General features: G+C 42.6%; 1 protein-coding gene across 7 annotated transcripts in view; it reads right to left on the reverse strand.

Moving 5' to 3' along the window:
• Positions 1–17,741, reverse strand: part of LRMDA (leucine rich melanocyte differentiation associated) — a 1,782,822-nt gene that overhangs the window by 1,599,246 nt on the left and 165,835 nt on the right. The gene's annotated exons all lie outside the window — the stretch shown is intronic.

Below are 17,741 nucleotides of genomic sequence, written 5' to 3' on the forward strand. Positions count from 1 at the left end.
GGCACTCAAGAAAAGGCTTCCTCCAGCCCCGACATCTTAATATCGATAAAAGCAGGTTAAAATAAACATCAAGGGAAACTTTGAAAGGCAAAAGTCATAAAAGGCCAGTCTGGGGAATGTACGGAACTGGGGAGAGCCATTATAACTATAGCTTGGAAGATGGTAAAGCGTTCACATGTGTGTGAGAGAAAGGGGATGACCAATGAATGAACTGATACACTATACGGCGGAGTTTGCAGGTGGCCTGTCCCAATATCCACTCTCCCCTTCTCCCTCAGGGTCAGAACCTCCAACTTCAGCAGGACACACTGCCACCCAGGTCAAGTATCCAATTCTCTGCCTCCCTTGCAGCTAGGTGTAGGCTTACAGCCAGATTACCTGATGGACCTTCTAAAAAGATTTAAGGGGAGGAGGGAATGTGCTCCTTTGCCTTTCCTCCTGCTGCCAGCTTCAAAGGTGGCTATGATGGCTGGACCCATGTCCGTCTTAGACCATGAGGTTTAGTCCAGGATGCGATTCCCTAGAGATAGCAGAATAGAAAGATGGAAGGAGTTTGGGTCCCTGGTAATACCACAAAAGCCACCACATCAGCCCTAGGTCATCAGCCTCTGGACTTCATTAACTTGAGACAAATAAACATGAACCTTGTTTAAGCTGCTGGTAATTGGGATTATCTAACCTATGCAACTGAACCTAATCTCAACTGATACAGAAGTAGACGAGTGGCTGGATAACCTCCTTAAGAAGTTGTTTTCAATAATAAGTAGCAAAAGTACACACCTTAGTCACAGCTCTGGTCTCTAACTAGCCCCTAACCACCCAAGTTAGGAAGGGTTGGTTACCAGAAGAAGTGGCCCCCATACCTCTCCAATAGGGAAGGACCAGAAGTCAAAGACCACCATTTTCAAGCCATTAAATCAAATCCATCCTTTCAAACAACTTCACCTGTTCAGGGCATTGTACCTTATATGAAAAGGTGGAGAGAAAAGTGAATTCATGATTGATTAGAAGCCCCAGCTCATGGCGAACTCTAAAATTCCTACTTCCCCTTAAGAAAAATTTACAGGGAGAGATGCATGCTTTCAACAAGTAAATTTCAAGTGAGTCAGCCAGAGAGTCTCAAGACCAGAAGCTCCCCAATGAGACAATGGGGAATAAGAAATAGGCAATGGTGACTGGTCTTTCCAGGTGCTCTTCTCCCTCAGTTATGACTGGATGGGATGAAGAACTCATTCCCTGAAATAATTTCTCAGACCAGCCTGCACCCATGGGGATGTCTGTCTATATACATAATTCCAAGACATTACCCAACAGCAGGGTAGATGAGGCCAAGGTTCCAGCAGGGGCCAGACTTCAAGGACGTGACTTAACCGTCTCAACCAGGAGAATGATCAAGTTGTTTTCCATCCCATCTCCAGCAGTCTCGGCTTCCTCACCGCACACTTCAGCGCGTGCCAGCCCTGCCTGCCGCGCCGGTCCAGGGACTCTGAGAGGACACCCCTTCAACCCACAAGGATTCTCAGGGGCTCCTTTGGCTCCCCACTTGCCTTCTACCCATTCTGACCTCCTGGGCTCAACACACACACACACACCCCAACCTTGGGACCCCACAGTCCTCATGTCACTCCCCGGGCCTCTTCACAGAGCTCCTCAAGGGCCAGGACTTCCGAGATTCTCAGGAATAATCAAGTTTTCCACTCACTTCCCAACTCTGGAGGACTCATTCTGCAAGGACATCCCAAGTAGGAAGGGAAAGCCATCTTTTAGGATCTCAGAGGTTGGCTGTTGGCAATAAAGTTTTAAATTGCTGTCCATTATTAATGTTAAACTCACAGCAGTCAGCCCTGAGATCCGCAATTATAACAATACATAAAAACAGTCCCTTTGTTAGTTGCACTTGAAGAGCTTTTGAAACATAATTGCAATGCGGTGCAAAGTAAAATAAAAATTCAGATTTTCTTTTACGGAGGCCATGAACAATACTGTCCTTTTTACAGCAGCGGAAAGCCTCAAGACATCCGTTACATTCCTTCAATGAGCTTTGTTCAATAAATGCTAAGCCTTGAAGCTTTTAAATGTATTAAAGTGATTATGATATCATCACTCCAAAGGCACGTCAATAGAACATTAAGACAGAAACAATTTTCCTCCACACAAAGGGCATAACAGTAACAAAAAGTTGATTAAATGCACATTGTATCAAAAATATTTTCAGTATTTATAGACATATGTAGATAACATTAACTGTACCCCACACCATGGGCAGGGAACAGAAGAGAAAGTAATAAAAGCATTAGGGGGGAGAGCAAATTTTAACAATAAATCTTCAAAACAAACTGTGGCTTGACTGTGACTCTGCTTATGGATTTACGGTCCAAGTCACACTATATAAAAGAGAATAAGGCTCAAAATTAATAAATTACTAGAGGAGCACAAGTTCTTGTTTGCTGTTCTCATAAGTCCAAATACATTCCCTGCTCACATGGGCCATACTTCCTTAAATGGCCTCAATGTGACGACTGGCAGGAAACGTGCAACTATTTATTTAAAATGTCATTTAACATACTGCAAGCAGGCGATGACTCTGCAAGGGGCAGATGCCTGAAGCGTCCAACCAGGAGGTGTGGAGAGGTTAGGAAGGAGGCCAAGAGGTGGGGTCAGAGCAAAACCCGCAAGATGTAAGATTCTCTTTGTTGCAGGCTCATTACTGAACACTCTTAGCACAGATAAGGGGATTATGAATTCACATGTGAATTTATCCCCTATTAAACTTTCAGGAGAGGGGTCAGTTGGCTGGAATAGTGAAAGCCAAGGCACCATGGTCACATGCCAAGGGAGAAACTACTTGGAGGTTCTCCTGACAGATGAAGTAAGAGAAAGGGGCAGTTTCAGCCCTTTCTTTGAGTGCATACAGATTAACATTCACATCTGTGCGCTCAGTTTCACGTCCTGCTATTTGGCTCAGCTTTACCTTGAGAGCATGTTCCCAAGGCATTTTTAAAAAACTTGATAGTACCCTTCTTAGTGGATGCACAGTAGGGTGTTAGTGGTTAGTAGTTGCTATTTATATAGTTAGGATATCTATCCCTAGGCTGGTCATATATGGTTCAAATATTTATCATCTATTGTTTCTGCCTCTTAGGTTTGTTTATGGGATTTTTTTTTTTTTTATTGATTGATTGATTGATTGATTGCTATGTTGGGTCTTCGTTTCTATGCGAGGGCTTTCTCTAGTTGCGGCAAGCGGGGGCCACTCTTCATCGCGGTGCGCAGGCCTCTCACTATCGCGGCCTCTCTTGTTGCGGAGCACAGGCTCCAGACACGCAGGCTCAGTAGTTGTGGCTCACAGGCCTAGTTGCTCCGTGGCATGTGGGATCTTCCCAGACCAGGGCTCGAACCCGTGTCCCCTGCATTGGCAGGCGGATTCTCAACCACTGCGCCACCAGGGAAGCTCCTGTTTATGGGATTTTTTATGATGGAGTTTTACATCTTAAAAATAAGGAGAAAAGTATTCTAAGGAACAGAGTGGGAGACTACCAAGGAGAAGATAGCCAACTCCCAACTCCCAAACCAGTCAAGACCAAAACCCTACATATGACCCAGCACCATTCAACCTATCTGACTCCTTAGACCAAAGAGTATCTGTGTTTCTCAGTGGAAAACACCCTATAAACAAAGCAGACTACACAAGAAAAGCCACTGACAAGGCCTTTTATTACCCGACTTGGGGGCCCTTGTGATTTTCTTTATGGGGAGAGGATCCTTGTCCATCACTTCAAGCACAGCTACCTGGCCCTCGCGGCTTCTTAAACCGGCCCAGAGAAAGGAACACTTAACAAAGGGCCAAGAAAAATGTGAAATAAAGACCATACAGTGGGTGACAAGTTCCCCCACTCAAGCAACTAGCCAGTGCCGTGGGCCAAAATTGATTTTCTTTACGACATCAGAAAGGATTACCTCTCCCCCACAATACTGCTCAGGGGGATGGAGTGGAAATCATAATTAATTCAAGCAAATTCAATTCTGAGAGTCTGAGTAACAAATACTTTCCTTATAATATGAAGCACAGTCTCAAAACATCTTAAAACAGTCGGTGGGAGCTATAGCAACACACTTGATGCAATAATGATGCGAAGTCACACAATAAAATGCCTCTGACACAAATAATTCTTCCAAGTCAGGAAAGAATATTCTTTTAAAAAATTCAAACTTCCAAGAAAATGCATTTTCATTAATAACGCTGACTCTCCTTCCCTCCTGGTGATGGGATGTAGGTGGAAGTGGAGGTCAATTTAATTCCTAAACTATCTTGGTCCGTTAGGCCAACAAAAACATTCCGTGTTAGGGGGAAGTGTATTATTGTGCTCCTGATGCAGGGAATCAGATGGGAGTGGCTGCTTCCATAGCCAATGTGACCTAAACCTACAAGAATCTAAAATTACCACGGCAGTCCACTACAAATGAGCCACACCAGCAGAGAATTAGTGACACCCATATTTCAAAACAGATAATCAAAACACAATTTCTTTTTGGCTTCAGAGTCTATTCCACTGAGTGGTAGTGTGATACAGAGGGGAGAGCACTAGATGAGAAGGCAGACAGCCCAAATCTAGTACCAATTCTAGCACTAATCAACAAGAGGCCTTGTGCCAATTAATACTTCTCTGGAGGGCCTGAGGCACCTTCTTTCTCAAACAGAATAGTTGACTTACCTGTTTCCATATGCTCTTTCAGTTTCAATATTCTATAACTGTGATTATTATAATCTTCCTAAAGCTATTCTGCTTAGAATTACCCTTAAATGAGTTTCTATTCTTTGACCACAACAGCAGGGCAAGGGTGAGAATATGGTGGGTAACAAAGAAGATGACATTCTGGAATGAACAGAGGATCATCTCCAAAGTAGAAATTGTATGTATGGATGTGTGTGTGTGTGTGGGTTCTACGTGCACATACACAAGCATGCGCCTTCTTAGCCAGAACACTTCTCACCTCATCATTATAATCCAGTATTTGTTAAGTGCCCTTTAGAGAAGGCTTCTGTTCAGCTAATTATATGGGATTAGAAATGGTAATAAGAGCACGGTTAATACATGCACAGTCTTTGAAATCAGATGACTGATCCACAGTCCACCTCCTTGGGCAAATTTATACAACCTCTCTGAACCTCTGTTTATGCATCTGGAAAATGGGAAAGATAACAGTACCTTGCTCATAGAATTATTATGAGACTCAAATAAGATAATCCACATAAAGCAGACACAATAATAGCTATCATTATTACTACTTATCACTACTACCTCTATTTATATCTCATTGGGTTGTTCTAAGAGTTAAGAACAAACATATGGTAAGTACTTAGCACCAGTACCATGCACACAGTCAAAGCTAATACATGTTATTCTTACTCTTATACCCATCTAGGCAGTATTAATACATTATCACCGGATAAGATTTTAGCATTTCTCTTTAGTCCAAAACTTCTTGCTTTCCCCACAATGACCATTTTCAATGGAACGGTTCCAGCACTCAGACCACCTCAGAGTCAAATGACAAATCCCAATCAAGCCAACACATTTTGATAGTAAAAAGGCTGGGGAGAGGAGCCAAGGAGTATAGCCTGGGAGACTTATGATCCTCCTCTGAAAAGTGTGAAGCCAAGGCCAGTGAGCTCACAGATCCCCTCCAACTCTGACTTTGTACAACCCTACCCATCGGCCATTACCAATTAGGGGGCACACAAAGCCCGGCTTCCTCTCTCAGCAAAGTCTTAATGCCTGATGACCCCAAATAAACAACTTGAAATCCACAAGAACAGCTTTCACACACAGCTGCAAGAACAACTTGCAGGAGATGATTACCAAAACCAGGGCCGAAACCATTTTCTGGGCTTGGCCTCATTTTGTTCTTCATATTAAACAATGGATGGTTGTTTCTGGACACCAAGCTTCCCTATCAGTCCTTTAGTTTCCACTTAGAACAATATTCCACAACACTCAGATTTTATTTCAGTCCTCTACCAGTGAAAATTTCTTCGATTTTTTTTTTCCTAAGAGTCCAAGGGGATTGGCATAGCAAGTTTTGCCCACAGTGGGGTGGCAATTGCAAATCAAGATATCCCAACCCTTTTCCCCACGGTTGGGGCCTTTCAAGACGCAGGTTTTGCTCTGCTCTCTATAAGCCACATTATATCACAAGCATTACATGTTCCTTTGGCTGTAACTTGTGTAATTTATCTTCCTGGGAAAGGTGCACAAGATCTTAGAGGGACTCATGGAAGGACTCGTGTCAGAACTGAGACAACTTGTGACCATGGTCACAGTTTGCCAATTTCAGTTGGTTCCTATGAGAGGGAAGAAAACTGTATGTTAAGGAGCCTCCAGGCTATAAAACAGAATGATGCAACCATTATGCTTCCAGGAGACAAGGCAGTTCAGCCTGTCCTCTGGGTGCTTCTTCCTTTCCAGAGATACCCTAGCCCACAGTTTTGCTGCCCATCTAAGTTTCCCCTTGGCTTCAAGAAGGGCGTTGCTGCTGACTTTGGACCTTTAAATAGAAGCATATGCCAGAACCATGGGGACACTGACAGGACACCCGCCATCTTACCCCTGCCGCTTGCTTACTTAATGCCTGGCAAGTGAGTCCCAAAAACGAATGGGCAGGAGAGGAGAAACGAAGATGACTCCAAAGCTAACTTCTTATCCCTATTATTTAGTTACTTTAATAGAGTTTCCCTAACTTCTCTGCACAAAGGGAAGGGTAAGCTACAAAAAACTAAGTGGCTTTGTCATCAAAAGCTTCCTCCACACTGGCACACAAACACCTGTCAGTGCAAAAGATGCCTCTTTATCAAGTCTTCAGACCTACCAGGAGCCAAGCACACTCCGAGCTTTCAGACTATTTTCTTCCAATGTTTTGAAGTCCCTTTCAGTTCACATGAAGGCTAACGATTTCAAAAAGGGGGAAAGGCAAGAGAAAGTTTTTTTTTGTTTTTTTTTTTTGAGAAAAAGGAAAAGATACCGTGCCATGATTATGAAGTCCTAAAAGCTTTATAGCTGACAGCGTAGGCTTTGTTGAATAGCCTCTAAGAACCTCCACTGAGAGACACAATTCAGCAATAAAATAGAGGCAGAGGATACATAGTTCAGCATCCCCAGACTCCCAAATTCAGGGAGCCCATTTAATGCCACAAAACAGGTTTCTCCCCCAATAGCCCTTTGAAACGCTCGAGGTCCAGGGTGGCATCAGATCAATGGACACATGAGTTCAACTAACTGTTACATTATGTTCTGCCAACAGAGCCCTCACATGGGAAAGCACTGGCTTGTGGAGAGCTGTGGTCAGAATTGCATAAACCTACCTGTTATCATTTCAATAGCTACTGTACTTCCTGCCATTCTGCCCTGAGCAGCTGTAGAAGAATGAAGAGTGAGGGGTGGGGAGAAGAAACCACAACCAAGATTATATTAAAAAACTTCATACATCCCAACATGAAACCATGGTTTCGACAGCACATGTGGTATTTGGCTTACGTGTGTGAAATACCAGCTTCTGAGTGATGGAGTACTCGCCCCTATTTCAGACATACCTTTTCTCTGAAACTATTACACTTGGAGAGCTTCAAGCTCCTGCTCCAGACTCATCCATCTAACAACAGAAAGCACCTCTCAAGCTCCTTTCTGACATGAGCCCATCATTCACCATTTGCTGGTACGCACAGTTTTTGCTGACAAAGCTCCATTACTAGAAAAAGCTCAGTAAGTAAAGCTGATTTGAAATAACTATATATTATATGGAGGCTGGATGAGGATAACTGATTTGGAGTCTAGAAAATCATCATATAAAGAGGCTGTAGAAAGAACCGCTTAGTTATTTAAATACTTTTGTTTCCTACAGACCACACATCATTTGATTTATCCTCACTGTTAAATACTTGGTAGTTTACTGGGGTCATCTGACAAAACAAGTCCATACAGCAAGTACATATCAGACACTAATTCTTTGGTTGAAATGCCTATGTCTCCCTGATTAATGTTCCAATACTGAGCTAATGCTATCAAACAGAGGTGTGTGCCAATTTCAGCTCTCCAGTGAAGCTGCAAAACTGAGAGCACACCAGTAGGACAGCCTGAAAAGCAAATTATCATGCGCTGTCCTCTGTTGTTGCAAGGTAGACTTACAACACGGCTGGGATGGCCCCAACAAAGATGCTGATGCATAAGTCAATTGAACAGAGATGGCTGGTCCCATGTGACTCTCCTCCCTGACTCAAGTGCTAGGGCAAGTCACAGAGAGCAAGACCTTGGGAGGAGGATACGGACTTTCTCCCGCATATGCCAGGCTGACCCCAAGCCCAGCTCTGCTCATGCTGCCCCCAGCCCACAATGTCCCATCATAGACTCACCACCTCCTCACTCCTACTTGCTCTTCAAGACCACCTCCTGCATAAAGCTTTCCTTCACTGTCGAAGCTCAACATGCTCTCTCCGGTCTTTCAACTCTCAGTGCTACCAGTATTTTTGGAGGGCAAACTGTCTCCTTAGTAAATTCAAGGTAGAATCTACATCTTCTATATATTCTCTGAAGTTCAGAGTATAACAATGGATAAGAGTGACTAAGTTTCAGGCCATGAGTCAAGCAGGTCAAAAATAAGGAATACAAGAAGCCTATTATCAGTCATAAGGAAATCTAATTCACACATTTCTAATTCTACAGCTTGAAAATAAAGATATAACTTTTTGAGGTGCCTATTTAAACTTGACATGTATTAGGTCATCAAGAAATAGAATTCCAAGAAATAGTACAAACTACCTTCTCTGATCACACTCCAGAAATTTTAAAACCTTTTCCATCAACTTTTATAACAAGAGAAAATCAAAATTCCAAAATATCTGGAAAATAAAAACGTGCAACATTATGTATTTGAATGTACAGGACACAAAGCAGTGCTCAGAGGAAAATTCCTAGCTTTTAAGTAGATACAGTTCTGAAGAAGATAAAATGCTTGAATGTGCAGCTCAAAAACAAAACACAAACAAAAATTGGTATATATAAAAAGAGTAATAAGAGAAAAATAGCAGCCATAATAAATCCAAGTTATTGAAGCAATAATAAACTACTAAACCAAGAATCAAGGGGAAGAAAAGAGAAAGTATATTTAGACAAAATAAGAATGTAATGTAATATAACCACAGATACAGAATAAATTTAAAGACATAGAAGCGATAACTTTGTTCAGCTTTACTCTAATACGTTCGACATCCTGGATAAACTGGATATTCTCTAAGAATATAAATCACCAAAAGTAAATCCAGAAAATATTAAAAATCTAAATAGACCAAATACTACAAAAGATACTGATGAAGTTAGAGATATAACTAACAAATACCAGGCCCCAAATGTTTTACAGATATGCTTTACCTATTCCTTGAAGGTAAATGCCATGCCAACGGTTTCTTCCAGAACACAGAGAAACATTCTGAACAATTTTTACAGTAAGTATAACACTCTATGAGTCTGCCATAACAAAATACCATAGATGGTATCTAACGAAACAAATTTATTTTCTCATAGTTCTGGGGGCTGGAAGTCCATGATCAAGGTGCCATCGGGGCTGGCATCTGGTAAGAGCTCTCTTCCTAGCTTGTAGACAGCTGCCTTCTCACTGTGTCCTCAAGTCGCTTTTTCTCTGTGCCTACCCCTCCCTGCTATCTCCTTCTCTTAAGGACACAATTCCCGTTGGATTAAGGGCCTACCTTTATGACCTCATTTAACCTTAATTACCTCCCTAAAGGCCTTATACTAAATATAGTCACATTGGGGTTTAGGGTTTAATATATAAATTTTAGGGGGACATGACTCAGTCCCTAATAACACACTGAGAACAAATCCTGACTAACACAGTACAATAAAACTCCAGCCAATTCCTCTCATGAAAATCAGTGCAAAAATTCTAAACAAAGTATTAGCAAATAGACTGTAGATAAACATTGAGTATGATATTACACTTACAGAAATATTAAAAGTCCCTCTTCACAACTAATGATATTATATTATTACAAAGGGAGGCTTTTTAGCAGGATTAATAAGTGCCTCAATATTAAGAAATCTAATACACTTTATCATATTAGTGGGTAAAAAGGGAGGAAACCACATGTTCATCTCCACAGATGCTGAGAAGCACTAATATGAAAATTCAACATCAGTCCGTTTTTAAAACAAGCAATAAAGTACAGATACCTCGTCAAGATCCTGATTTCAATTCCTTTGGATATATACCCATAAATGGAATTGCTGGATCCTATGATAGTTGTTTTTTTTTTTTTTGGTTTTTTTTTTTTTTTTTTAATGTCTGTGTTGGGTCTTCATTGCTGCACCCGGGCTTTCTCTAGTTGCATTGGGCGGGGGCTACTCTTCGTTGTGGTGCGCAGGCTTCTCATTGCAGTGGCTTCTCTTGTTGCAGAGCACGGGCTCTAGGCACACAGGCTTCAGTAGTTGTGGAACGTGGGCTGAGTAGTTGTGGCATACAGGCTTCAGTAGTTGTGGCACGTGGGCTCAGTAGTTGTGGCTCACGGGCTCTAGAGCGCAGGCTCAGTAGTTGTGGCGCACGGGCTTAGTTGCTCCGAGGCATGTGGGATCTTCCCGGACCAGGGCTCAAACCCAGGTCCCCTGCATTGGCAGGTGGATTCTTAAGCACTGAGCCACCAGGGAAGTCTCTGTATTTTTTTTTTTTTAACATCTTTATTGGAGTATAATTGCTTTACAATGGTGTGAGTCCCTGTTTTTTTTTTTAAATACATTATTTTTAATTGAAATATTATGACCAAGTTCATAATAACATTGTCTAAGAAAAAACATCCATGAAGTCAACAGTGTGTTATGTTAGTTTATATAAATGAAACATTAAAATAAATGTATATGTGATTTAATTGGTATTATAAGATAATGGTTATTTGGCTCATTGGCTGGAGTCCCTGTATTTTTCATTTGAGGAACCTCCATGCTATTTTCCATAGTAGCTACACCAATTTACATTCCCACCAACAGTGTACAAGGGTTCTCTTTTCTCCACATCCTCACCAACACTTGTTATTTTTTTTATTTTTTTAGTAATAGTCCTCTTAACAGACACGAGGTAGAGAAAAGTGCCTAAAGGTAACAATGTTGTACTGCATACTTAACAGGGTAAATCTTATGTTAAGTGTTCTCTCGCATATACACACACACAGAAAAAAATAAGACAGCAGGAGGACACTTCCGGATATGACAGATCACTTTTGGTGGTAGATATGTTTATGGCATAGATTGTGGTGATGGTTTCATGGTTATATACCTTATCTCCAAACTCATCAAGTTGTATACATTAAATGTGTACAGGTTTCTATATGTCAGTCTTATCTCAAAGCAGTTTTTTAAAAATATTTTTTAAAACCCTCAACACTAGCCAATACAATTAGAAAAGGAAAATAAATAAACATAAAAATTAGAAAGCAGCAAAATAATTTTTTCCAACTGTATGTCAAAACCCAATAAAAATGACTTTTAGAAAAGAAACATTAAATAAGGTGGCTAACTATAAAATTAATGTTTAAAAAACAATTTTACTCTTTACCATTTCATTCTCATTCACTCCATTAACTTACAAGCCCTTTTACTTTTGCAATGCATTTCTCACAATCCTATGAAGCACATATTAATCAACCCCATTTTACAGGTGCAGAAGAAAAAGCTCAGGAGGATGGCCATCATCAAAGAGTCTACAACAATAAATGCTGGCGAGGGTGTGGAGAAAGGGGAACACCCCTACACTGTTGGTGGGAATGTAAATTGGTGCAGCCACTATGGAGAACAGTATGGAAGTTGCTTAAAAAACTAAAACTAGAACTACCATATGATCCAGCAAGCTGGATCCACTCCTGGGCACATATCCAGAGAAAACCATAATCCGAAGAGATACAGGCATCCCAGTGTTCATTGCAGCACTATTTACAATAGCCAAGACATGGAAGCAACCTAGATGTCCATCGACAGAGGAATGGATAAAGAAGATGTGGTACATATATACAATGGAATATTACTCAGCCATAAAAAAGAATGAAATAATGCCATCTGTAGCAACATGGATGGACCTAGAGATTATCATACTGAGTGAAGTAAGTCAGAGAAAGACATATCATATCATATCACTCATATGTGCAATCTAATTTTAAAAAGAGACAAATGAACTTATTTACAAAACAGAAACAGACTTACAGATATCAAAAACAAACTTATGGTTACCAAGGGAGAAATGTGGGGGGGAGAAATAAATCAGGAGCTTGGGATGAACACAGACACAATACTATATATAAGATAGAAAACCAGTGAGGACCTAATGTATAGCACAGGGAACTCTACAATATTCTGCGATAACCTAGATGAGAAAAGACTCTAATAAAGAATGGATATATGTATATGTATAACTGAATCACTTTGCTGTACACCTGAAACTAACACAACATTGTAAATCAACTATACTCCAATAAAACTAAAATACAGAAAAAAAAAAAAAAAAAGAAAGCTCAGGAATGTTAGATCACTTTTCATGATCACTGCTAGTAAAAAGCAGTCCTCTGACTCTAAGCCCTGTATTCATTCCCTATCACAAGATGCCTTTTTCCCCCTAAGATAGATATTAAATTCCATGGGCATTTTACCTCAACTCAGCCAAAGTTAGCTCTTAAATCAACAACAGATCTTATAGCCCTGACCTGTTTCTAATGCAGAAATTACCTAGGAAAGTGACCTATATGTTAATGGGGTAGAATGATGAATGTTATACACAGTAACCTAAATAAGAAGTAAACCTTAACTAGGCAGAATATGGGATTAACATACTCATTTTTGCTTCAAGATTGCAGATGAAGTATTCTTCCCCACAATTCATACCATAACCTCTTAAACCAACGTTTTACCAAAATTTTTTTAAATTACATTTCTATAAGCTGTCATTTTGTTTCAAGTTAGCAAAGTACTATAATTGAAAGCAAAGATGTATCTCAATACCTTTGGCAGTGGGCCAATTTAGCCAGAACCAGTAAACTCTTAAGATCATCATGGAAAATAAAGACATACACCACATAGTTGAATCGAACAGACTTTACTTAATCACTTAACAAATATGTGTTGCATACGTACCATGTGTCAGGCACTGTGCAGGATTGCTGGGAAATACGGTACACTTGTAATAGACTCAATATTTGCCCTCTCGTGAAACTTAGCGTTTAGCTGGGCAGACATAAATAACATATATACATATACAGATGTATAATTGCAACTGTGGGTGCTGTCTTATCAGCCATCTATTGCCAAGATAATTCTGCCTAACCAACTATCCCAAAACTCATTTATTCTCACCTAACTGCAAATTTGCTATAAGTTAGCCAGGCTACACTGGACTCCAGGTTGTAGACTACAGGAAAGCGCTCAGGTCCACTCCACATTGTGAAGCCCAGTCTCAGGACGGGCACTGGCAAAAGCTCAAGAGGAGCAGACAGAATGCGCAATGCCTCCTAAGGCCCACCCTCAAAACTGGCACACTCTCACCCCACCTATGTATCACTGGCCAGAGCAAGTCACGTGGCCACGCCCAACTTCAACGGGTCAGGGGAATATACTCCGGGGGCAAAACTGCAAAACCACATGCCAAAGGGCATGGATATAGGGAGGGGGAAGGACTAGGAACATAATGCAATCTGTCACAGCGTTCAAAGAAAGACAGGTGCTATGAGAACACCCAACAGAGAGATCTGACCCTGTGAGAGAGGTCAGGAGAGACTCCCCTAAGAAAGTGTCTCTGGAACCAAAATCTGCAAGTAGAAATGAAGTAGGTGAAGTTAAGACTTCCAAATCAAGAGAACAGCACGTGCAGAGTCCTGACGGCCAAAGGAGACACGACCAGCTCAAGGCATTTAGGCAAGACTGCTATGCCTGGGCAGAGAGGGAGAGAACACGGTACATGATGAGAACAGAGGAGACAGGAGGCCTGTGCTGCATGTCAAGGGATTTGTCTTTATCCTAACAGTGTAAAACCATTAAAAGATGCTAAGCCAGGAAGTGGCATAATTAGATTTGTCCCTTCACAAGATCATTCTCTCTGCCACACAGAGAAGATATTGGTGGAACAATCAGGAAGCAACAGCAAAAGTCCACCATGTGAGATATGAACATGCCTTGAACTTGAATGGTGTTGATGGAGATGGAGAGAATGGAAAGTGTTCAAACGACATCATATGGACAGAAAAGCCCACCATTCCCTCAAATCATCCCTACCAAAATCACTAAGTACCTCCCTATGGCTAAACCCAATGGCTATTTCAAGGCCTCATTCAATCTTTCCTCTGCAGCATTTGACCCTGCTGACCACTCCCTCCTATTTCAACTGTTCTGTCCTAAGTTTCTGGCAAACCATCTGGTTTTCCTCCACCATCTTTAGCTGCTCATTCTCAGTTCATTTCTTAAGTCCTCAGATCTATCCTATAATTTATCACCCTAAACGTCTTCCCACAGCCCTAAGCAAATTCATCCAGTCCCACGCTCACAGTAGCTCATGATGCTGACGCTTCCCACTGGGCGCCTCCAACGCAGACTTTGCTCTCCACCCTAGATCTGTATCTTCAGCTGCCTCCTGGACACTTCCACCTGGATGCCACACTTCCACAGGCACCTCAAACTCGCTGTGTCCCAATTTCATCTCCCCTTCATCTCCTCCACCCTAAAAACCCTGTTCCCCTCCAACTTCCCCATCTCCAAGACTGCTGCCACCATCCAGTTGTTCCATCAATAAACCCCAGAGTCAGCTCTGATTTCTCCCAGGCCTCACCCCTCCACATCCACTCAAATACTATCAAAACTGCCCCCCAAAGTATCTCTCAGATTCGTCTACTTGTCTTTCATACTATCACTGCCCCGAGGCAAGCCTCACAGCCTCCTAACCTACCTCCTAAACTGCACCCTCAACCCACTCTCTCTAGCACAACAAAAGTGATTTTTCTATTGATAAAATACAAACATGACCTGGCAACTCTCCTACCTAAAACCATTCAGTGGCAACCCCTCACCCTCAGGCTAAAGTTCAAACTCCAGAGTTTACAAACCCCTCTGTGATCTGGCCCCTGCCTTCCTTCTTTGTGTGCCTTGAATATACTCATTCATCCTGGGATCTGGACATGGTCCAGGCTGTTCCCGCTACCTGAAATACTTTTCACCTCCCAATAGCACCTTACTTGGCTACCTCTACTCACTAAAACATAAGCTTCACGAGGGCAAGGACCCCACCTGCTTTGTTCACTGCTATTTGCCAGCCATGAGCACAGTGCCTACCCCCTTTACACATAAGGGTTCTGTAAGGTGAATGAATGAATGAGTGAATCCTTCAAGTTCACCTAGATAACACCTCCTTCAAGATGCCTTTCCTGATACCCTTCCCTCATCCCAAGGTCGGGTGTACCTTCTAGGTGTTCTCAGAGGAGCCTCAGCTTTCCCCATGGTGGCATCACTTAACTGCTCACTTGGCTATACCCTCCATCCCCTGCCCCAACTAAAATGTAAGTTCCTTGAAGGTAAGAACTCATTCTGTTGCAGGAAGCAGCCCTCAGAGCTGGAGTAAACCAGAAATGCCTGGAAGGGGGTCCCTGAAGGCATGGAACCAAAGAGAAATGCAAATGAAGCCAGAAAAGAAGCTGAGGGTGAAAGCCCAGATGTGAAACCACATGCAAGCTTCAGGGGTACACAGAGGACATCCGCAGGGGGAGGGAGGGGGAGGGAGGTCAACAGTGCAGGAGTGCAAAGATCAGAAGGAGGGCTGAAGTCAGTCACTGAGGCCAGACACCCCGTATCTAATTCACCCATCACTGGTTACACAGCGATACCTTCCTTTTAACACAGAAATTTGTGCTGGTGGGGCGGTACCACCCTACCTTATAAAAATACACCAATTTCCCCTGAAATCCATTATACATTATTGAAGAAATGGTATTTTGGACATTTTTGTCATTTTGTTTCAAGGGGGCAGACTACATTTAAATAAAATCTGAAGTGTACGTTAACACCTTTCATAATGGATAGGATTTCATCAAAATCACGTCCTTCCAAAGTTATTATAGCCATTTGAATGTAAAATGCTAAGTACTGAAGTTGAAACAGAAACCTTCCTTAATTCAGTCAATTAACTATAGTAACATGATAAGGGACAAAGCAAAGCAAATCTAGAGGTGAACCCGAACAAAGTCAAATATTAAAACTAAAATAGTTAGAGGACTGGAGATCCTCTGGTGACAGGCAAAAATATGGCCTGGCTGGGTCTTCAATCTCCTGGTTATTAACAGCACATGATGCCACATCGGTCATCAAGGCTGAACCAAGGACCTTTTGCCTGAGGTTAGGTTTCCAAAGCATCCGCTCAGCACATTCAGACTCTTAAATATGATGTTCCCTTTGCTATTTTTCTCCACCTGACTCAGAGCAGGTTGTCATCATGGGAGGGAGCTGCTTTCCCCAAGGTGAAGGCAGGCAGCTCTGGGTGAGGGACAGTGCACTGAGGCTTAAGGACCAACTCTCCTGTCCTTTGGCCCTTCAGAGCAATGGTCTAAAAATCAAACAGGTGGGGGCTTCCCTGGTGGCGCAGTGGTTGAGAGCCTGCCTGCCAATGCAGGGGACACGGGTTCGAGCCCTGGTCTCGGAAGATCCCACATGCCGTGGAGCAACTGGGCCCGTGAGCCACAACTACTGAGCCTGCGCGTCTGGAGCCTGTGCTCCACAGCAAGAAAGGCCGCGATGGTGAGAGGCCCGCGCACCGCGATGAGGAGTGGCCCCCGCTCGCCGCAACTAGAGAAAGCCCTCGCACAGAAACGAAGACCCAACACAGCCAAAAATAAATAAATTAATTAATTTAAAAAAAAAATCAAACAGGTGACAATCGGGTTTTTTTTTTTAAAGGGGGCATGGTTCAGAAACCAGAGAAAGGGGAAAGGGAGCCAAACAGGAGAAGAGGGAGAGGAGGCCCCGGGGCAGTAGTGGCGGTGACCCAGCTTGCCTCTGCGTGAGAGGACAGGGGTGTCGCCTCTGCAGCAGCTGAAAGGGGCCATCCTGGATAAGATAAGTAATTAGAAAAGGAACAGTAATTACCACCGATGTGACAAGGAGGCCTGCACGACAGGGAGTTCTGTCAAAGCTCATAATTCTTGCAAACGAGCAGCAGGCCCTGGGTGACACGACTCCTCTCTCATGAATTATACACGTGGCTACGCATAGTACACGCTGGGCACTGCTCCATCAGAAGCGACTGCTCGTGGTGGGGACAGCAAGACCCCAGGAGTTATACAAGCCTCATGTCCCCCAAGAGGTGAACGCAGAAATCCATCCTTCATTCCAGCAACCGAATGTGGGGACTTGGCTCAAGCGGGAAGCGCCTGGGGACACACAAGGCAGCTGGGCCACCATCCACAGAGAGTTAGGGAGAACTTCGTGGCAATGAGACACTCAGATCATAAGCCTTGAACATGTAGATGTTTGATAGGTGGAAGATAGGGGTGTTATGGGCTGAACTATGTCCCCCAAAATCCCTGTGTTGAAATCCTAAACCCCAGTACTTCAGAATGGGACTGTATTTGGAGATGGGGTCTTTAAGAGGTAATTAAGTTAAAATGAGGGCTTTAGAATGGGCCCTAATCCTATATGATTGGTGTCCTCCGAAGAGGAAGATGG

The sequence above is a fragment of the Balaenoptera ricei genome, chromosome 16 (genome assembly GCF_028023285.1).
Source record: "Balaenoptera ricei isolate mBalRic1 chromosome 16, mBalRic1.hap2, whole genome shotgun sequence".
Taxonomy (NCBI): Eukaryota; Metazoa; Chordata; class Mammalia; order Artiodactyla; family Balaenopteridae; genus Balaenoptera; species Balaenoptera ricei.